At 35.6% G+C, this 24,189-nt stretch overlaps 1 protein-coding gene and 1 pseudogene across 3 annotated transcripts in view; one reads left to right on the top strand and one right to left on the bottom strand.

Annotated features, from left to right (window-relative positions):
* STPG2 (sperm tail PG-rich repeat containing 2) overlaps positions 1–24,189 on the bottom strand; it is a 672,078-nt gene that overhangs the window by 556,033 nt on the left and 91,856 nt on the right. The gene's annotated exons all lie outside the window — the stretch shown is intronic.
* On the top strand, positions 19,784–20,289 carry LOC101131203 (deoxyuridine 5'-triphosphate nucleotidohydrolase, mitochondrial-like; annotated as a pseudogene).

Here is a 24,189-nt window from a genome sequence, read left to right on the forward strand (position 1 = left end):
ATCTGTAGACTTGCAAAACTAGAAAACAAGTTAACAGCTGTCAAAATACAAGATGGAATAAATGTAGAACACCAGACAAACATTTCCATTCAAAAAAGAAAAATGGGAAGAAAAAAGAAATCAGCCATCTCAAGCAATCTCAAAACCCTGTAAGGAAAACTCCATTGAGTTTCAAGGCCTAGGAATAACCTGTGTGATTCACAGCTTCACCCTCAGAGAACAGGATGGCTCTGACTTTGGAGTCAATCTTCCTTTTTCATGAAGAGTAGCATTGCTTTCAGCATAAGTAGTTTTATCAGCCTGCTTCCTGCCTTTAGAATTCCAGAGTCTCAATAGTCTTCCTTCATGTATCCTTCTTTCTGTCCCTTTCAGTCCAAGCTGGCAGTGCTGCTATTGATATAAAATCTCATGAACATTTTGAGTCTCCTACATCTGTCATGGGAATTCACTCCACACAACAGCTCCTCTACAGGTCTTTCCTAGATAATGCAGGTCTATTTTTGGCCTCTTCAGAGATGGCTGAAGGGATCCATGAGTCATACACCTGATTTCTTCAAAGAGCTTCTGTGTGACTGAATACTCTGGCTCTAGATCCTTCCAAGGCACTAGCAAAAGATAATTCAACCACAACCTCAGTTTTCTCCCCAGAACTCGCTTTCCTGAAAGTGAATCTTCGAATTTGAGTGTCTTTTTCAAATTGGATAGGTTGGAAATTTCCCACATCATCAAGTACTGGTTTCTTTTGGCTTAACAGTTCTTCCTTCAATTTGTGCTTTTCCTGTCACATTTTACTATAAGCAGAAAGAAGAAACCTCAGCACACCTTCAACACTTGGCAGTCTCCTTATCCAAATCCAAGGACATTCCTTACAAAGTCCAGTTTCCACATAATCATGTAGGGCACAATTTAGCTACATTTTCTACCACTCTATAACAAGAATCCCCTTTCCCATAGTTTCAAATAATGTCTTCCTCATTTTCTTCTGATCCTTCACTAGCAGTAAGTATCTTTAACGTCCATATTTCTACCAACAGTCTGTTTAGGATAATTTTCTTTTTAGAGATATGAATAAATTAGTTTTATTTTCTTATAGTAGATGTTTTCAACCTCATTTAATAGTTCCTTGTTTCGTTGTGGAGAACAGAGCTACAGAATTTTATTTCACCTCCTTCCACTCAGTTATCTCTCTTCCTCTTTGGAGTTTAGTTTGTCCTCTTTATTTTCTATTTCCTAAGTGTGAAAGATGAGTACATTGATTTTACATCTTTCTTCTTTTCTAATATAAGCATTAATTCTATATATTACCCACTAAATACAAGATTTTATCCTACAAATGTCGATATGCTATGTTTTCATTTTCACATAGCTTGAAATATTTTCTGATTTTCCTCATAATTTCCTCTTTCACCTATGGTTTATTTGGAAGTATGTTGCTCAATTTCCAAATTATAATAATTTTCCAGACATTTTTCTGTGATTTATTTTTTGTAAACACTGTTGTGATCAGAGAGCATATTTTCTATTATTTCAATACTTTAAATATATTAAAACTTGTTTTATTAATAAAAATGTTCTATCTTGGTAAATGTTCTATGTGCATGTAGAAATATGTGTATTATGCATATTTAAACATATTGGGTGGCATGTTCTATAAGTGCTTATTAGGTCACACTTAGCTAATAGTCCTGTTCAATCTTCTATAACCTCACTGAGGTCTCACTCTATCAATTATTGAGACCAAAATAGCTAGCCATAATTGTTAATTCTTTATTTCTCCATTCTATTCTGTCAGTTGTTCCCTCAAGCATTCTGAATCTCTATACATGCATATACCTTTAGGATTACCGTGTCTTCTCAATGATCTCTCTCTTTTTCATTATGAAATATCCCTCTTTATCTCTAGTAATACTCTTTATTCTTATATGTATTTTATCTGATACTAATATAGCCACTAGAGCATTTTTATTGATGCTTGCACAATATATCACTTTTCATGCTTTTACTTTTAGCCCATGGGTATCTACATATTCAAAGTATATTAATTAGAAATAGCACAGTTGTATCATGCTTTTATATTTTATATTAGTTATCTGCAGAAGAGGACATAGAAGTATTACAAAATCCTAGGGTTGTGTGCTCTTATTCTCATATTGGTACTTTCCAGAGGCTTTCTAAAGCACCCCAGTTTGCAACAAACACTTCAAGTATTATTTGATCTGCTGAATCATAAGGCCTGAATGAAAAAGTAGCTTGCAATGCAGCCTGAACCTACTATAGAGCTTTGTCTTCTTCTGGTTCCCACTCAAAACTGCACACTTATCAGTATCTCAGTAGAAAGGCCAAAGTAACACACCCAAATGCAATATATATTATCTCTAAAACCCAGAAAGACCTACCAAGAGTTGTAACTCTTTTTCATGGTAGATGGTGGAAGGAATGGCAACTTGTCCAGGACCAGATGGATTCACAGCCGAATTCTACCAAAGGTACAAAGTAGAGCTGGTACCATTCCTTCTAAAACTACTCCAAATGACAGAAAAAGAGGGAATCCTTCCCAACTCATTTTATGAGGCCAGCATAATCCTCATACCAAAACCTGGCAGAGACAACAAAAAAAAGAAAATTTTAGGCCAATATCCCTGATGAACATCGATGCAAAAATCCTCAATAAAATACTGGCAAACCGAATCCAGTAGCACATCAAAGAGCGTTTGTGTGGCAGAAGGAACAGTAAGCAGAGTAAACAGACAACCCAGAGAGTGGGAGAAAATCTTCATACTCTATACAATTGACAGAGGACTAATATCCAGAATCTACAAAGAAAACAAACAAGTCAGTAAGCAAAAAACAAACAATCCCATCAAAAAGTGGGCTAAGGACATGAACAGAAAATTATCAAAAGAAGATATACAAATGGCCAACAAACATGAAAAAATGCTCAACATCACTAATGATCAGAGAAATGCAAATCAAAACCACAATGTGGTACCACTTTACTCCTGCAATAATGGCCATAATCAAAAAATCAAAAAATAATAGATGTTAGCATGGATTTGGTGAACAGGGAATACTTCTACACTGCTGGTGGGAATGTAAACTGGTACAACCACTATGAAACACAGTGTGGAGATTCCTTAAAGAACTAAAAGTAGATCCACCATTTGATCCAGCAATCCCATTATTGGTATCTACCCAGAGGAAAAGAAGTCACTATACAAAAAAGATACTTGCACATGCATGTTTATAGCAGTACAATTCACAACTGCAAAACCATGGAACCAACCCAAATGCCTATGAATCAACGAATGGAAAAAGAAACTCTGGTATATATAAACTTACTCATGTAACCAAACATCACCTGTAACCCAATAACTTATGAAAAAATAAAAAATTTTAAAAATCATGAGATACCATCTAACACAAGTCATAATGGAAGAGACAGAGACTCCCACACAATAATAGTGGGAGACTTTAACACCCGACTGTCAACATTAGACAGATCAATGAGACAGAAAATTAACAATGATATCCAGGACTTAAACTCACTTCCGGACCAAGCAGACCTAATAGACATCTACAGAACTCTCCACCCCAAATCAACAGAATATACATTTTTCTCAGCACCACATCGTACTTATTCTAAAATTGACCACATAATTGGAAGTAAAACACTCCTCAGCAAATGCAAAAGAACGGAAATCATAACAAACTGTCTCTCAGACCACGGTGCAATCAAATTAGAACCCAGGATTAAGAAACTCACTCAAACCCACACAACTACATGGAAACTGAACAACCTGCTCCTGAATGACTACTGGGTAAATAACAAAATGAAGGCAGAATAAAGATGTTATTTGAAACCAGTGAGAACAAAGACGCATGTCCCAGATCTCTGGGACACATTTAAAGCAGTGTGTAGAGGGAAATTTATAGCACTAAATGCTCACAAGAGAAAGCAGGAACGAACTAAAATCAACACCCTAACATCACAATTAAAAGAACTAGAGAAACAAGAGCAAACAAATTCAAAAGCTAGCAGAAGACAAGAAATAATTAAGATTAGAGCAGAACTGAAGAAGACAGAAACACACACACACAAAAAAAACCCTTCAAAAAAATCAATGAATCCAGGAGCTAGTTTTTTGAAAAGATCAACAAAATAGATAGACTGCTAGCCAGATTAATAAAAAAGAAAAGAGAGAAGAATCAAACAGATGCAATAAAAAATAATAAAGGGGATACCACCACTGATCCCACAGAAATACAAACTAACATCAGATAACACTATAAACAACTCTATGCAAATAAACTAGAAAATCTAGAAGAAATGGATAAATTTCCGGACACATACATCCCCCAAGACCAAACCAGGAAGAAGTTGAATCCCTAAGTAGACCAATAACAAGTTCTGAAATTGAGGCAGTAATTAATAGCCTACCAACCAAAAAAAGTCCAGGACCAGATGGATTCACAGCCGAATTCTACCAAAGGTACAAAGTAGAGCTGGTACCATTCCTTCTAAAACTACTCCAAATGATAGAAAAACAGGGAATCCTTCCTAACTCATTTTATGAGGCCAGCATAATCCTCATACCAAAACCTGGCAGAGACAACAAAAAAAGAAAATTTTAGGCCAATATCCCTGATGAACATCGATGCGAAAATCCTCAATAAAATACTGGCAAACCGAATCCAGTAGCACATCAAAAAGCTTATCCACCACGATCAAGTCAGCTTCACCCTGGGATGCAAAGCTGATTCAACATAGGCAAATCAATAAATGTAATCCATCACATAAACAGAACCAACGACAAAAACCACATGATTATCTCAATAGATGCAGAAAAGGCCTTTGACAAAATTCAACACCCCTTAATGCTAAAAACTCTCAGTAAACTAGGTATCGATGGAACGCGTCTCAAAATAATAAGAGCTATTTATGACAAACCCACAGGCAATATCAAACTGAATGGGCAAAAGCTGGAAGCATTCCCTTTGAAAACCGGCATAAGATAAAAATGCCCTCTCAAACCACTCCTATTCAACATAGTATTGAAAGTTCTGGCCAGGGCAATTTGGCAAGAGAAAAAAATAAACGGTATTCAATTAGGAAAAGAGGAACTCAAATTGTCTCTGTTTGCAGATGACATGATTGTATATTTAGACAACCCCATCTTCTCAGCCCAAAATCTCCTCAAGCTGATAAGCAACTTCAGCAAAGTCTCAGGATACAAAATCAAGGTGCAAAAATCACAAGCATTCCTATACATCAATAACAGACAGAGAGCCAAATCAGGAGTGAACTCCCATTCACAATTGCTACTAAGAGAATAAAATACCTAGGAATACAACTTACAAGACATGTGAAGGACATCTTCAAGGAGAACTACAAACCATCACTCAAGGAAATAAGAGAGGACACAAACAAATGGAAGAACATTCCATGCTCATGGATAGGAAGAATCAATATTGTGAAAACAGCCATCCTGCCCAAAGTAATTCATAGATTCAATGCTATCCCCATCAAGCTACCATTGACATTCTTCACAGAATTGGAAAAAACTACTTTAAATTTCATATGAAACCAAAAAAAAGAGCCCTCATAGACAAGATAATCCTAAGCAAAAAGAACAAAGCTGGAGGCATCACGCTACCTGACTTTAAACTATACTACAAGCCTACAGTAACCAAAACAGCATATTGCCGTACCAAAACAGATATATAGACCAATGGAACAGAACAGATGCCTCAGAAATAACACCACACATCTACAACCATCTGATCTTTGACAAACTTGACAAAAACAAGAAATGGGGAAAGGATTCCCTATTTAATAAATAATGTTGAGAAAACTGGCTAGCCATGTGCAGAAAGCTGAAACTGGATCCTTTCCTTACACCTTATACAAAAATTAACTCAAGATGGATTAAAGACTTAAATGTAAGACCTAAAACCATAAAAATTCTAGAAGAAAACCTAGGCAATACCATTCAGGACATAGGCATGGGCAAAGACTTCATGATTAAAACACCAAAAACAATGGCAACAAAATCCAAAATAGACAAATGGGATCTAATTAAACTAAAGAGCTTCTGCACAGAAAAAGAAACAAATCATCAGAGTGAACAGGCAACCTACAGAATGGGAGAAAAATTCTGCAATCTCTCCATCTGACAAAGGGCTAATATCCAGAATCTACAAAGAACTTAAACAAATTTACAAGAAAAAAACAAACAACCCCATCAAAAAGTGGGCAAAGGATATGAACAGACACTTCTCAAAAGAAGACATTTATGCGGCCAACAAACATAGGGAAAAAAAGCTCATTATCACTGGTCATTACAGAAATGCAAATCAAAACCACAATGAGATACCATCTCATGCCAGTTAGAAAGGCGATCATTAAAAGTCAGGAAACAGATGCTGGAGAGGATGTGGAGAAATAGGAACGCTCTTCCACTGTTGGTGGGAATGTAAATGAGTTCAACCATTGTGTAAGACAGTATGGTGATTCCTCAAGGATCTAGAAGTAGAAATACCATTTGACCCAGCAATCCAGTTACTGGGTATATACTCAAAGGATTATAAATCATTCTACTAAAAAGACACATGCACACATATGTTTATTGCGGCATTGTTCACAATAGCAAAGACTTGGAACCAACCCAAATGCCCATCAATGACAAACTGGATAAAGAAAATGTGGCACATATACACCATGGAATACTATGCAGCCATAAAAAAGGATGAGTTCATGTCCTTTGCAGGGACATGGATGAAGCTGGAAACCATCATTCTCAGCAAACTAACACAAGAACAGAAAAGCAAATACTGCATGTTCTCACTCAGAAGTGGGAGATGAACAATGAGAACACATGGACACAGGGAGAGGAACATCACACACCAGGGCCTGTCGAGAGGTGGGGGCTAGGGGAGGGATAGCATTAGGAGAAATACCTAATGTAGATGATGGGTTGATGGGCGCAGCAAACCACCATGGCACATGTATACCTCTGTAACAAACCTACATGTTCTGCACATATACCCCAGAACTTAAAGTATAATAAAAATAAATAAATGTTTAAAAACACAATACTCAAAAAAAGAGAAAAAAAGTCAAAAAAATAACAGATGCTGGTGAAGTTTTCGAGATAAAGGAACACTTATACACTGTTGGTGCGACTATAAATTAGTTCAGCCATTGTGGAAGAAAGTATGGTGATTCCTCAAAGACTTCAAGACAGAATACCGTTCAACCCAGCGATCCCGTTACTGGGTATATACCCAAAGGAATATAAATTATTCTATTATAAAGATACATGCATGCATATGTTCACTGTAACACTATTTACAATAGCAAGGACGTGGAATCAACCTAAATGACCATCAAAGATAGACTAGATAAAGAAAATGTGGTACATGTATACCATGAAATACTATGCAGCAATAAAAAAGAACAAGATCATGTCCTTTGCAGGGACATGGATGGAGCAGGAGGTCATTATTCTCAGCAAACTAACACAAGAACCGAAAACCAAATACCACATATTCTGTCTTATAAGTGGGAGCTAAATGATGAGAACACATGGACACCGAGGGGAACAACACATACTGAGGTCTTTCAGAGGGTGGAGGGTGGGAAGAGGGAGAGGATGAGAAAAAAATAACAAATGGGTACCAGGCTTAATACCTAGGTGATAAAATAGTTTGTACAACAAACCCCCTTGACACAAGTTTACCTATGTAACAAACCTGCACTTATATCACTGAACTTAAAATAAAAGTTAAAAAAGAAGACATAAAGATTAAAGGTATAAAAAATTATTTTAAGAATAAAAAATCAAGACAACTAAAAATATAGTTTTCTTAGTCATAAAAGTTGTATGCTTTAAGCCACAAAATTTTTCAAGTTAGCTAAAATTGACCACTTTATGCAAACTAGAATTAGCAAAATTAACTTAAAAAAATAGTAAACCTGAATAAATCAATGTCAATTAAATAATCTGAAGTAATAGACAAATATCTCTCCCAAGAAGAAACACCCAGGTCCAGGTAGTTTTATAAATAATTTCTAATAATTCTTCAAGGAATAAAATTTCCCTATTTGTGCTAACTTTTCCAATGAGTGAAAAAAAGACGGAACACTTATAAAATCTTCATACCAAAACCAAAAATGGAGAACACAAGAAAAGCATGTAGCAATCCCACTTATGAACACAGATGCAAACGTACCAGTAAATTTAAAAACTAGTAATATATAACAAATGCAAGATGCTTTAATATCAAGAAAAATATATTCACATACTTTATGACCCAAACAAATTAAGGGAGACAAATCTTATAAACATCTTAATGTATACAAAAAATTAATAAATTTCAACACACACTAATGAGTATTTTTTAAGCCAGCAAAATTAAGGCTAGAAGATAATAAAGGATATGTCCCAAAAACCCACAGCATCATACCTATAAGTAAAATTTAATAAGCATTTCTATTTATCAGGAAGACAAAGATGTCTATCACTGATACGCAACATAGTATGTCTTAGTGGATGTAATGAAAGGAAAAAATGAAAGGGAAAGAGGAAAGGAGTAAGGGAGTGAGAAAGCAAAGAGGAAGACAATTCAAGGAAAACACAAAAGAATTAGAAAAGAATATTCAAAGTTATTATTTTAAGGAACTCTTCCTATAGAAAAACCATAAGCAAGTTAAAGAGTTGCTGGATCAAAGAACAAAATACATAAATCAACATTGTTCCTACATACCAACAATAACTCATAAGAAAATACAGATTTAAAAAGATGTAATTTGCAACAGCAAATAAAAGCCTACATGGTGTCTAGAAATAAATTTAACAAATATGTACAAGACCTTTGAGGAAAAATTTGTAAATATCATGAAAGAAGATAAATATAGATCTAAACAGAGAGATATAGCATGGTTTAGATGTGACGATTGTATAATAAATATGATCCAAATGAAGCTTTTGTTTTTTGCTTTTGCTTTTTATTTTTTTAATTTTTCTTTTAAGACAGGGTCTTGCTATGGTGCCCAGGCTAGCCTTGAACTCCTGGGCTAAAGCTATCTTCCTACCTCAGCCTCCCAAGTACCTAGGACTACAGGCACATGTTACTGCACCTGGCTTGTTTTTGGTTTTTTGACTGAGACAAACAGATTCTAAAATTAATAACGGAAGGTCATATGTCTGTGAAAAGCCAAGAAATATATCACATGGAAGAATTAAAGGTGAGGGCAGTATAGGGGATCTTAGTCCATTTGATACAAGATTTGTTAAACCGTAAAGTTAAAAATAGTGTGGTATTGGTTTGAGATTAGAAACAGATCAGTAGAACCAAATAGAAATCTCAGAAGTGGAAACAAATTTTTTTTATTTTATTTCATTTACTAGTACAATGTATATTATAGAAGCACCATTACAAATCAGTGGAGAAAAGAGTATGTAACGTAGGCATATTTTGGTAACTGCTTTTAAACACAAATAAGAGAATCTCACATCCCATGCACACAAAAAAAAGTGTTCCACATAAATCTCAAATCTCAGCAAGAAGATCAAAAGAAAATATAAAATAGCCTTATTTCAACAAGGTAGGAAAAATATTTCTCAAAAAAGATACCAAAAAATAAAACCTGTGAATAAAAAAATTAATAAATTTGATCATTTTAAAAAAAATTCTGTAGAGAAAGTCCATGAACAAAGTAAAACGAATAGCCAAGGATTAGAAAATATTAAACACATCTAAAAGACATTAGGACTGGTATCCAGAATACATAACAACTGCCTAAAAATCAACAGGCAGAGAACATGAACAGGAATTCACAGAAGAGGAAATAGAAACAGCAAATAAACATAGCAAACAATGTCAACTTACATAGTAAAAAGAGAAATAGAACCTAAGAGATACACATACCCATCACTCTGAAGTCAGAAAATACTAAGTGTTGATGAGGATTGCTGAGACAAGAACTCTGCCCAACGTTAAAATAATAAATAAGTATAACCACATTAGGAAAGAAATTGGTAATAGCTAATAAAGTTGAAAATGCACATACCTTACAAACCAGCAATTGCTGATTGGTTATATACCCTTGAGTATCAAAGACAGAGGCAAAGATGGTTAGTGCAACATTATTTGTAATAGCAAAAAATTAGAATCAAACTAAATGTATATTAGTATGTATATATATAAATGAACTGTACTAGTCATACAATAGAATTCTACACTGGAGGAAAACTAATTAAAACAATCCTACTTGTATGAATGTGAATAAATCCCCTGTGGGAGAAAAAAACGTTTTAAAAATATTTAAAATATGACCATTTATTTAACTTTCTAAATAGATCATTTGTGAATAAATATCTATCCAGTAAAAATGTACAAGGTGTACTGGAAGATATATCCTAAATTTTTTTTATTTGTATAATTTTAAGGGGTACAAGAGCAGTTTTGTTACATGGATATATTGCACAGTGGTGAAGACGGGGTTTTTAGTGTAACCATCATCCAAATGTACATTGTACCCATTAGTAATTTCTCATTCCTTACCCCTCTCCCACCCTCCCACTTTTGGGAGTGTCCAATGTCTGTGTACATATACATATTTCTTTTGTGTATATATGTATACAAGAAATACATATATATATACCATATTTCTTTTGTGTATATATGTATACACAAAAGTGGAGGGTGGAAGAGGGATGAGGGATGGGTGCAATGCACATTATTGGGGTGACAGTTACACTAAAAGCCCATTATTTACCATTGTGCAGTATATTCATGTAACAAAACTGCCATTGCACCCCTTAAAATTACATTTTCTTTATCCAGTCATCCATTGATGGACACTTAGGTTGATTCCATGACTTCACTATTGTGAAGAGTGCTGTGATAAATATATGTCAGGAATCTTTTTTATATATGATTTATTTTCCTTTGGGTAGATATCTAGTAGTGGGATTGCTGGATGAAATGGTAATTCTAATTTTATTTCTTTAAGAAGATTCCATATTGTTTTCCATAAAGGCTGTACTAATTTACATTTCTACCAATAGTGTATAACTGTTCCCTTGTTTCTGCATCCTTGCCAACATCTGTTATTCTTTGACTTTTTAATAATAGCCATTCTGACTGGTGTAAGATAATATCTCATTGTAGTTTTGATTTGCATTTCTCTGATGATTAGTGATATTGAACATTTTTTCATATCTTTGTTGGCCACTTGTATATCTTCTTTTGAAAAATGTCTCTTTATGTCCTTTGCCCACTCTTTATTGGGGCTTTTAGGGTTTGTTGTTCTTGTTTGAGTTACTTGTAGATTATGGATATTAGTCCCTTGTCAGATGCATAGTCCGAAAATATCTTCCCTCATTCTGCAAGTTGTCTGTTCACTCTGTTGATTATTTATTTTGCTATGCAGAAGCTTTTTAGTTTAATTAAGTCCCATTTGCCTATTTTGTTTTGGTTGCTTGTGTTTTTAAGGTCTTAGTCATAAATTCTTTGCCTGGGCCAATGTCCAGAAAAATTTTTCCTAGGTTTTCTTCTACGATCTTTATAGCTTCAGGTCTTACATTTAAGTCTTGAATACATCTTGGGTTGATTTTTTTATATGGTGAGAGATATGGGTCCAGTTTCACTCTTTCAGTATGGCTAGCCAATTTTCCCCGCACCATTTATTGACTAAGAACCTTTTCCCTATATGTGTTTTTGTTGACTTTATTAAAGATAAGTTGGCTGTAGGTATGTGGGTTTATTTCTGGGTTCTCTATTCTGTTCCATTGATCTATGTGTCTATTTTTATACCAGTACCATGCTATTTTGGTTACTTAGCCTTGTATTAAGACTATAATTCGAAGTCAGATAATGTGATGTCTCCTGCTTTGATCCTTTTGCTTAGGATTGCTTTGGATAGTCGAGCTCTTTTTTGTTTCCATATGAGTTTTTAGAATTATTTTTTCTACTTCTGTGAAAAACGACATTGGTATTTTGAGAGGAATTGCATTAAATCTGTAGACTGCTTTAAGAATCAACATTGAATCAAAAGAATCAGTATTTCAACAATATTGATTCTTCCAATTTCACGAGCATGGGATACTTACTCATTTGTCTGTGTCATCTACGATTTCTTTCATCAGTGTTTCACCATTTTCCTTATTTTTCACTCCCTTGGTTAAATATATTCCTAGGTATTTTATTATTTTTGTAGCTATTGTAAATGGGATTGATTTCTTGATTTGGTTCTCAGCTTATTTTTGGTATATAGAAATGCTACTGATTTTTGTACACTGATTTCATATCTTGAAACTTTACTGAATTCATTTATCAAATGTTAAGAGTCTTTTGGAGAAGGCTCTAGGGTTTTCTATGCACAATTTCATATCAGCAACCAGAGATAATTTGAAATCCTCTTTTCCAATTCGGATGTATTCTTTCTGTCTCTTGCCTGATTGCTCTGGCTAGAACTTTCCATACTATGTTGAATAGGAGTGGTAAAATTGAACATCCTGTCTTGTTCCACTTCTTGTGGGAGAAGGGGATATTTTAACTTTTCTCCATTCTGTATGATGTTGGCTGTGGGTTTGCTGCCTATGGCTTTTATCGTTTTGAGGTATGTGTTCCTTCTATGCCTAGTTTTTGAGGGTTCTTATCATGAAGTGATGCTAAATTTTATCAAATGCTGCTTCTGCATCTATTGAGATGATCATATAGTTTTTTGTTTTTAATTTTGTTTATGCAATGAATCACATTTATTGATTTGTATATGTTGAACCCTCCTTGCATTTCCGGAATAAAACCCACTTGATCATGGTGTATTACATTTTTGAGGTGCTCATGGATTCAGTTTGCTAGTATTTTGTGGGAGATTTTTGCATCTGTGTTCATCAGAGATATTGTTCTGTAGTTTTCTTTTTGTGTTATATCCTTGTCTGGCTTTGCTATCAGGGTGACATTGACTTTGTAAAATGAGTTAGGGAGGATTTCCTCCTCTTCAACACATGGGAATAATTTCCGCAGAATTGGTACAAGTTCTTCTTTGTATGTTTGGTAGAATTTGGCTATGAATCCATCTGGTTCTAGGCTTTCTTTTCTTATGAGATTTTTTATTACTGATTCAATCTCACTACTTGTTATTGGTCTGTTTAGGATTTCTGTTTCTTCGTGGTTCAATCTGGAAATAATATGTTTCCAGGAATTTATCCATTTCCTCTAGGTTTTCTAAGTGTGTGGGCATATCGTCATTCATAGCAGTCTCTGATAATCTTTTGTATTTTTATGAGATCATTCAGAAGTGTGTCTTTTTTCATTTCTGATTCTTTATTTGGATTTTCTCTGTGTTTTTTTTGGTAAGTCTAGTGAGTGGTTTATCAATTTTCTTTGTCTTTTCAAAAACACAACTTTTCATTTCATTGATTTTTTTGTACTTTTTTACTTCAATTTTATATAGTTCTACTCTGATCTTTGTTCTTTCTTTCCTTTTGCTAGCTTTGGGTTTGGTTTGCTTTGGTTTCTCTAGACTCATAAGGTATAACAGTAGGTTACTAATTTGTGGTGTTTCTTTTTATGTTTGCATTTAACACTATAAACTTCCCTCTTAACACTGTTTTTGCTGTGTCCCAGAGGTTCTGGTATGTTGTGTCCCCATTTTTATTCAGTTCAAAAAAAATCAATTTTTATCTTAATTTTGCATTCTTCAGGAGCCTGTTGTTTAATCTCCACGTATTTGTAAAGTTTCAAGAGCACCTATTGTTATTGACTTCTCTTTTAATTCAATATGGGTTAAGAAGATATGTCTTATAATTTTGATTTTCAAAAATTTATTGAAACTTCTTCTCTGACCTGACATAAAATCTATCTTGGAAATGTTCCATGTGCTGATGAGAAAAAATGTATATATTCTGCAGTTATTGAGTAGAATATTCTATTAGGTCCATTTGGTCTAAAGTCCAATTTAAGTCCAGTGTTTCTTTGTTGATTTTCTGTGTCAATGATCTGTCTAGTGTTGTCAGTGGGGTGTTGAAGTCCCCTACTATTATCAAATTGTAAGAAGAGTATTGAAGTGTCCTACTATTATTATATTGCTATCAGTTTATCATTTCAGATGTCAATATTTGCTATATATATTTAAGGACTCAAATGTTGGGTGCATATATCACAATGATTATATCTTCCCACTGAATTGACCCTTTCATCATTGTGAAGTAACGTTTTAGTCTCTAAAGATAGTTTTTTTACTAAAGCGTACTTTTCTAACATAACTACAGCCATTCCTCTTTTATTTCATTTACACTTTGCATGGAATATCCTTTTCCATCTTTTCACTTTTAGCATATGTGTATGCTTGAATCTAAAGTGAGTTTCTTATAACAGCACGCAGTTGGATGTTGTTTTTAATCTAGTCATCACTCCGTTATCTTTTTAATTGTAGAGCTTATTTCATATACATCTTTAATAATTATTAATAAAGATTTACTATTGCTATTTTCTTAGGTATTTATTAACTATTTGTCTTGTAGTTCTTTTGTCCCTCTTTTTCTCTTGCTGTCTTTTGTGTTTTTTTGTATTGACAGTTTTGATTACTTTCTCTTTATCTGTTGTGTAACTTTTATAAGTATTTTCCTTGTGGTGACCAACAGGCTTACATAAAATATTTTATAATAGTCTATTTTAGGCTGATAACAACGTAACTTCCCTTGCATCCAAGTACTCTCCAATTTACCTCTCCTCCCCCGTATTACATGCTATTGATGTAAAATTTACATGTATTTATATTACATATGCATTAACATACTTTAGTTATCATTGTCTTTAATACTTTCATCTTTTTTCTTTAATAAAAATTACTTAAAACAATTAGGATTATTTTTCTAAATTCTTTTATGAATTTATTTTATTTTTATTTTTTACTGTTAGGTTTGGGAGTACATGTGCAGGTGTGTGATATAGGTAAACTCATGTCATGGGAGTATGTTGTACAGATTATTTTTTGTCACCCAGGCACTAAGTCTAGTACCCAGTGATTATTTTTTCTGTTCCTCTCCCTCCTCCCCACCTCCACCCTCCAGTAGGCCCCAGTGTCTGTTGTTCCCTTCTTTGTGTTCATGAGTTCTCACCACTTAGCTCCCACTTATATGTGAGGACATACGGAATTTGGTTTTCTGTTCCTGCATTAGTTTGCTAAGGATAATGACCTCCAGCTACAATTTACCTCTCCTCCCCTCACAATATATGCTATTGATGTCAAATTTTACATATATTTGTTATGTATACATTAGCATAATTTAGTTACCATTGTCTTTAATACTTTTTAACTTTTATAGTAGAATTAAAAGTGATTTACTCATCACTATTATAGTAATATACTACTTTCTTTTGATCTATGTATTTACCTTTACCAACAAGTTTCATACTTTCCTACACTCTTGTGTTTCTGTTTAGCATCCTTTCATCTCAACTTTAAAAATTCTCTTTAGCAATTTGGTCACGACAGTGACAGAAATTGCTGGATAAGCGAAGTGCCACTGGGTTCTTTGCCCTCCCTTCACACCTTGGGATAAATCTGTATCAAGATGGTTCTTTTCTAGATTTCCTCTACCTTTCTGCACTTACCTTTCTGCTCTGAGAAGCACAGCTACCTGCCTTCACTGAAATATACCTCAGGCTGAGAGATTTGGGGTGGGAGAGCAGGTCAGTTCATCTTTGCAGGAAGGTGCAGCTTTTCCATATCAGCTCAACCATGCCGCCAGTCCATTCTTAAGGAACTGCTGACCAGGACTGATGATGACACATTTTAGCTTTGAGTTTTGGGGGGTTATTCTACCAACAAACAGTCTATTGGGAAGAAAAAAGTCCCAGGAATTAACAGATGAGAATGTTCACGCTGGTTAATCTTTTTCTAACAATGAGCATGAAGGTAGCAGAAGCTGGTATGTTTCCAGATGGTTCTTCTAATCAAACTAATTTTTCACTGTTGACAAGTGAGGCAAGGGTTGCACTGGACCGAAGGCTGAGGCTTGGCCATCTAGCATTCCACACAAAATTGTTTCCCATAAGCATTCCTTTTATTCTCTATTCTGTCCTAGGTCTGCCTCACCATGAGATAGGAAAGCCTCTGGTACTAGCTGCTGTAGCAGTGCCCTTCATCCAGGGCAGCTAAAGGAGTCTTGGACCCTTTCTTTCTCTGGGATCCCTGCCCAGCACCTTCCTACAGAGATGACTTTAAAAGGAAAAACAACACCCCATTCCAAGGAGTCTGGCATTCCTGAATCCTCCTCCCCTGCTAGGTGCCTGTCACCTGTCTTCACTGCCTCCTTTTCCCTGTCATGCTCATCAGCTTATGGCTTCTGTCCAAGCACCTGAACAGAGAACTAGAACCTCCACTGAAGGCTGGTTTTAGGCCTTGATTTATGTCAGAATCTTGCGTAGCACTGCTAATGTAAATTTCAGTTTTTTCCCTCTAAGACAAACACCAAAATATCCAACTTTTTTTGGTGGGAAGAGAGATTGTCCTGTGATTTCTACTCATTTCCTGAGGCCTGTGGAAATAAACTTCATGTACTTAAAGTTATACAGAAAATAGAATAAACTTAACACCAAACTTGAAAAAACAATTTCCTTTGGCATTTCTTGTAAAACAAGTCTAGTGGTGATAAACTCCCTTGGCTTTTATTTGCCTGAAAAAGTCCTTATCTCCCCTTCATTTTAGTAGGATAGGTTTGTTCATATAGTATTTGGGGGTGACCATTTTTTTCTTTTAGCACTTTGATTATATTACCCTACTCCCTTCTGACCTGCAAGATTTTTGCTAAAAAATATTTATTTATTTATTTAATTTAATAAATCTGCTGATTGTCTTATGGTGCTCCCATGTATACAAGTTTCTTTTCTCTAGCTGCTTTCAAAATTCTCTAACATTTGACCACTTGTATATGTTGTGCCTCTTTGCATTCATTTTATTTGGTGTCCTTTGGGCTTCCTGGAGCTGGATTACTATTTTCTTCCCTAGGTTTGGAAATTTTTCAGCCATTATTTCTTTGAATAAGCTTTCTATCCCTTCCTCTTTCTCTTCTCTCCTTCAATTCAAATAATGTATACATTGTTCTGCTGAGTGGTATCCATAAGTCCCTTAAGTGATCTTCATAGTTTTTTCATTGTTCTGCTGAGTGGTATCCGTAAGTCCCTTAAGTGATCTTCATACTTTTTTCATTGTTCTGCTGAGTGGTATCCATAAGTCCCTTAAGTGATTTTCATAGTTTTTTCATTCTTTTTTTTTTTTTTTTTTGGCTCCTTTGATTAGAAAATTTCCAATGACCTGTCTTCAAATTCACTGATCATTTCTTCTGTTCTCTCTAGTCTGCTATTGAACATCTCCACTGAATTTTTCAAATCAGTTGCTGGATTCTTCAGCTGTATCACTTCTGTCTGACTTTTTTCTATCTCTGTTGAAATTCTCACATTGTTCATACAATGCTCTCCTGACCTCAGTAAGGATCCTTATGGCCATTATTTTGGATTCTTTGTTAGATAAATTACTTATCTAAATTTCATGAGGGCCAGTTTCTGGAGCTTTGTTATTTCATTTGGAATATATTTCCCTATTTCTTCATCTTCCTTGACTCTCTTTATTGCTTTTGGCATATTAGACTATAATTCTCCCAGTCTCGTCAGACTGGCCATGTGTAGGAGATGAACCTAACCAATCAGCCTGGCCAGAGATTCTGGGTGCCTCTGAAACCACTGAGCTTGTCCAAAATCTCATCTTTGCTCTTACCGTCCCCTAGGAGATTAGGGTGTGCCAAGCCCATTCAGTGCCCCTAGAAAGTCAGTATGGAATTAAGTCCTTCAAGATGCGGCCAAAAAAGTTGAGGAGTTAGACATGTGTTCCAGTTCCTTTTCTCCTCAGGGAGAAACTGGTGGCTAATTGTATCTCACTCACTCTGCTCTAAGATGGTGAGAGGATCAGTGGCAAACATCTCCACTCTCATTCAGACCACACACTCTTTCAACCCACTGCTTTGCTTTTTGTCACCCCGGCTTCCATCTGCTCTCAGAAACAGGTGGAATAGCTGGAGTCTTGGTTCTATCTCGAGTGAACCACAAGGAGGAGCTACAGAAATTTCCCACACACTCATTTAGTCTCCCAGAGAAATACAAATAGCCTGCTTCATCAGCTGCCAGATGTGAGCTAATTAAAGGCCCGACCCACAGGCGGCAGCTGGTAATGTTAGGACATTAGGTGTGTAGTCAAACCCCTTCCAGGGAGAAATTGGGAGCTAGCTGTTGTAGCCTTCTTGCTCTGCACTGAGCCAGAAGGAGTAGCCACTAGAAATGTTCACACATCCATTTAAACCCACCTCTTCGTTATATGTGGTCTCAGGGAACTCCCAAATGCCAAGAACCATTCAGCCCCAGAGCTAGGTGATTCAAGTAGCCAGCCCCTCAAGTAGGAGCTTTAAAAGCTGCATGCTTATGTGTGGAGAAATTGACAAAGAGAAGCTGGAGACCTGATTTTATCACTGAAGCAGGACAGGGATAAAAAGCATGAGGAGCGCCCATACACTCATTTAAACTTCCCTAGAGGTCTACCTGTTTCATCAGCTCCCAGATGCAGGCAAGTTAGAAACCTGACCCACAGGCAGCAGCTTGGAAAGTGCGCAGGCAAATCCCTTCCAGGGAGAAACAGGGATCTAGGAGTTTCTGCCTATTCACTCTGCATTAAATTCATGGGATAGCTGCTGGAAGTGCTCATGCACCTGTTTAAATCCACATCTTTATTCTCTGTGGTCCTAGAAGACTCACAAGTGTAGAGGCCTATCAGTTCCCACAGCTAGATGATTTAGAAGCCAATCCCTCATGTAGGAGCTATAAAAGTTGGAGCACTCAGTATGTGAACAAACTCCTTTGAAAGACAAGCTGAAGACCTGGTTTTATTGCTAGAGCCAGCCACAAGGAAAAGGTAGGTCTTGTATTTTTAGAAATAACCAAAGGAAACTTCTGTATTTAAATACAACAATTTTTATATTATTCTTCATATTTTTCTGCATTGCAAACTTTTCAAGAATTTATTCTGAGATTTTAAAATGTTAATAAAGTATGGATTAAACACGAGCTAAAAAATAAGTGGATACATGATACATAAATGTAGATGACAACATTTTTCCTGATAAAAAGAAAACTCTCACAGAGATTATAGAGCCCAGAGACAGTATTTCTCAACTAAACGTAGTATTCAGGTCACCAGAAGAACTCTAAAACTATACAAGTGACTACCAACCCTACTGACTCAGATGCTAGGGACAAAAGTATGGTTTTTTTAAGTGTAATTCTAGTGCACATAAATATCCTGGGGAATGTACAGACCAAGGGGGCAGAAGGCATAACTCTCCAGGTTGGAAAGGATGAAGCAATGTATTATAATCTGCCCCAGATTCTCTTGGCTTTCTCTTTTAATCTACAAGATAAAATAAGATAAAATAGGAAAAAGAATTTACAGAGGAACTCCAGGTTTTCAAGAATAATAAGACACTATCCTGGATTAGAGTTCATATAATTAGAGAAAGTAGCAAAGCAACTAATCCTATCTGAAGAACAAAGTTTATCTTAAATTAGAAAGAGCAGTTAATGTTATATGTAGGCTTTTTGATGTAGAAAACAAAAGAAAGTACACATAAAAGATTTTGAGAGATCTTGGTGGGTTCCCTGCTGCAGTGCTCATCCTGTGCTCTCTTGTTCCCTGGGCTGTCTCCTCCACTTGCTTTCTGGCTCTACCATGCCCTGCTCTGAAGAGACACCTGCCATTTCCCTCAAGAAGCCGGCCAGCCTGCAGAGGAGAGTGGCATGCAGCCCCACTTTGCCTGGCTCCCTAAGCACACCGCAGACTCAACTCAGGGATCCACAGGGACCACAGACTATGACCTATACAGTGCCTATTATTATACAATACTACCTATGGACAAAGTTCTTGTGAAAACAGACATCCAGATATGTCTTGCATCTGGATGTTATGGAATAGTTGCTCTATGGTCTGGCTTGGCTGCAAAACACTTTATAGATGTAGGAGCTGGTGTCATATAAAGACTACAGAGGAAATTTTGGTGATATACTGTTTAATTTTGGCAAAGAAAAGTTTGAAGTCAAAAAAATGATTGGATTGCACAGCTCATTTATGAATGAATTTTTTATACATAAAGAGATATTCAAGACTTGGATGATACTGAAGGGGGTTCAGGAGATTTTGGTTTCACTGGAAAAAATCAAAATTTATGCCAAGAATAGTAAATGAAAAAATTACACCTTTTTCTTAAAAGTAAAGAGTTTTTGCTTAAAAAGAAAAACAAAAAAACTTAATTCCTTTTTCCTTTAAAGCAGAATTTGTCAAAATTATAATTAGTTAAATAATGCTAAATAAGAATTAAATTTGTGGGGTAGAAGGGTCTCTAATGAACACTTGACTTGAAGTTTTAGAATAAAATGTAGCTGGGTCAGAATATCAAGCCCGTTGTTTACTACCTGTAAAACTTTGGTTGAATTACTTAACCTGCATGAGCTTGAGCTTCCTCAGCTTCAGAATAAAAGTAAACGCTAAGGATAACACTAAACATTTTATTATACCAGAAAGCAAGGAAGGAATCAAAGATAGCTTGGTTTATGTAAAAAGAACCCAGGAGCTAAATCCAAAGGCTCCCAACTATCAAAAATAGAACATATTGAGCAGCAGTAAGAATACTTATTGAAACACATATATTTAACTCTATGAATCCATAATGATAGTTTTTAAAAAATAAATGATCACCATTGGAGGTGCTAAGCAACAATTTATCTTTTGAAAAGCAATAAATTTTAAAAATCAAGCGTGTATCTTGCCTTTTCTATATGTACTATACCACAGTTCCAACAGTAAACAGTTTTATTTCAACTAGTAAGACGAAAATTTATAGGCTATGGCCATTCTTCAACTCCTAATAAATAATTAGGTCTAGATTTTGATCATCAATGGCCACCAATATTACAAAGAGAGAGAAAACAAACATTTATGTGCCTCCTGATTTTTTTAGTACACAATACCATCTACAAAGCAGTCTTGCTGAAAGGATTGAGCATTAATCTGATTATGCCTCTAGTCTACAAATTTATAGAAAATACAAAAGACAAAGAAACATACTAAAAGACACCATTGGGAAATACTCAGAAAAGCCAGACTAGGAAATTCAAGAGAATAATAAACTTATTTTGATAAATATAATATAATGAAGAGATAGAGAGAAAGCATATGTATTTTTACAAATTAAGAACTATATCAACCAATTACAATGTATGGATCTTATTTGGATTCTGATTAAAACAAAATTTATTAAAAATATGAGGCAATTGGGAAAATTTGAACACAAAGAAGCTAGTTGAGGATATTAAACTATTTTCATTTTGTAAGTATGATATTAGCATTGTGATTATGTTTGAGGTATACATATTAAAACGTTTACAGATTAAAATATATATCTGGTATTTACATCAAAATAATTGAAGAAGGAAAGTAGAAGTAAAACATGGTTGACCATGAATTGAAAATTATTAAAGCTGAGTGATGGGCACATGAGGATTCATGATAATAGTCTCTCCACTTTTGTGTTTGTTTTGCATTATTCACATTAAGTTTTTTATTTTTTTTAAAAAAGGGGGTTCTGCCCCTCTCTCTTCCTGAATCCTTGCTTATACTGGCCAGGCTGCTTTTCAGTCAGAGAGCTCATTACAGCCTCTGACCATACTCAGAGGAGTTGAGGAACAATGAATCCGAGGGAGAGCCTGAATTCCTACAAAAGCTCATCTCTAAGGTTTCTACCTTGAGCTAGATCTGCTAAAAGACAATCATCAAAAAAGTGAGGCTAATAAAAGAGAAAAATCATACCAATGTTTTTAACAAAAAGGAGGGCGGGCGCGGTGGCTCACGCCTGTAATCCCAGCACTCTGGGAGGTTGAGGCAGATGGATCACGAGGTCAGGAGATCAAGACCATCCTGGCTAACATGGTGAAACCCCGTCCCTACTAAAAATACAAAAAATTAGCCGGGCATGGTGGCGGACGCCTGTAGTCCCAGCTACTCGGGAGGCTGAGGCAGGAGAATGGCATGAACCTGGGAGGCAGAGCTTGCAGTGAGCCGAGATCGTGCCACTGCACTGACAGCCTGGGCGACACAGAGAGACTCCGTCTCAAAAAAAAGAAAAAAAAAAAAAGGAGAAAAAGTGATGTCAGGAAGATAGCAGAATAGGAATTCTCTGTCTTCACTCCCCATCAACAGAAATCCAAACAATTGCTGAATCCTGTTCACATCTTTGCTTAACTAATGAGAGATCCCACCTTAGGTAGCTAGCTAGAAATGCCAAAGGAAGTTAGTTCCCTAATCTGCCAAAGTTAAAATTAATTCTATCAAAGTTAAAGATGATCCTAACAAAACTGAAGTACCTACCTGATCATCTATACTGATGCTACCTTATCAATATTTGCAAAATTTTTTTCTAGCACAGAAGAAAAATGATCACTAAATGAAGGTTTTTATGGTTTGAATATGTCCTTCCAATTTTTTCTGCTGAAAATTTAATCCCCACATTCATATGTTGATGGCATTGGGAAATGGGGCTTTAGGGAGGTAATTAGGATTAGATAAAGTCATCAAGGTGGGAACCCCATGATAGGACTAGTGGCTTTATAGGAAGGAAGACAGACCTGAGCTGACATGCTCCCTTGCTCTCATCACGTGATACTTTCCACCATATTATGATATAACACAAACACCTCTCCAGATGCTTGTGCTATGCTCTTCGACTTCCCAGTCTCCAGAATCATGAGCCAAATAAACTTATTTTCTTTATAAGTTACCTAGTTTGTAATAATCAGTTATGGCAATGGGAAACAAACCTAAGACAAAGATTTTGGAGGTTCTGCATATTGTCAAGCAGAAGAAGAGAGGACATATTGCTTGAGAGCATCATAGAGGAACAAAAGCTCTGGCCAATATATATAAATAGGAAACACGCTGGGCGCAGCGGCTCAAGCCTCACTTTGGGAGACAGGTGGATCCCCTGAGGTCAGAATTTCCAGACCAGCCTGACCAACATGTGAAACGCTGTCGCTACTAAAAATACAAAATTAGCCAGGTGTGGTGGTGCATGCCTGTAATCCCAACTACTCAAGAGGCTGAGGCAGGAGAATCGTTTGAACACGGGAGGCGGAGGTTGAAGTGAGCTGAGATTGCATCATTGCACTCCACCCTGGGCCACGAGAGCAAAACTCCGTCTCAAAAAAAAAAAAAAGGAAACAAATTCACATTCAACTATAAAACCTATTATCTCCCAAAAATTTCTCAAGTGGGGAAAAAGGATACAATAGAGATTGAAACCCTCTATCCCCAGAAGCCCTTCTTTTTGGCAATCCATGTAATTTATTGCTTAAGGCATTTATTGGAGAGAAGTTTCTTATGGCTCTTATTTGTTTACCTCTTGAGATGAGGAATATACTTGCACTTATCAAGTCAAAGCTAATATTCACTAACTTTAGTCTTGTATTACAATAAAAATAGCTCATTAGTTTTTTTCATTTTAAAAATATTATCTATTCATTGAGTTCTCACACCTGCCTCCTGCTCCACCCCAAGTGGTGACTAGCCACTGTTAATATTTTGGTCAACATCCTTTCAGATCTCTGTCTAAGGATATACACATAGGTATGATAGAGTTTTAAATTAAATATGTTTTTATGTTTTGTTGATGACTTTTTAAAGTTCAATAATACATTCTTCACATTTAGCACTCCATTTTAATAAATATACATCAATATAAATGTGAAAATATGAAAGGCTAAAAATATATACCTTAGGCAGTAATTAGAATAATTAACAGAAGCAAATGTTTGGTGACTAGAAAACATTAAATAAAATCACGTATTTAAAATGCTTAACACAGTGGCTATCACTTACTTAGTAGGCATTGAACCAATGACCCATTCTGGAGAAGAATCTGTATAGTATGTCTATATACTCATAAATAAGTATCACCTATTAAAAGATAGCTAGTAACAACCACCCGATGCTAAATTTGACTGGCTTTCAAAGACATAGTAAATTCGGTGACTGAATCCTGTCCTTTCCCTCCCTAACCTCACTAAGGAAGGGAAAATACAGTCTTA

Source organism: Gorilla gorilla, chromosome 3 (assembly GCF_029281585.2).
Source record: "Gorilla gorilla gorilla isolate KB3781 chromosome 3, NHGRI_mGorGor1-v2.1_pri, whole genome shotgun sequence".
NCBI classification, from domain to species: domain Eukaryota; kingdom Metazoa; phylum Chordata; class Mammalia; order Primates; family Hominidae; genus Gorilla; species Gorilla gorilla.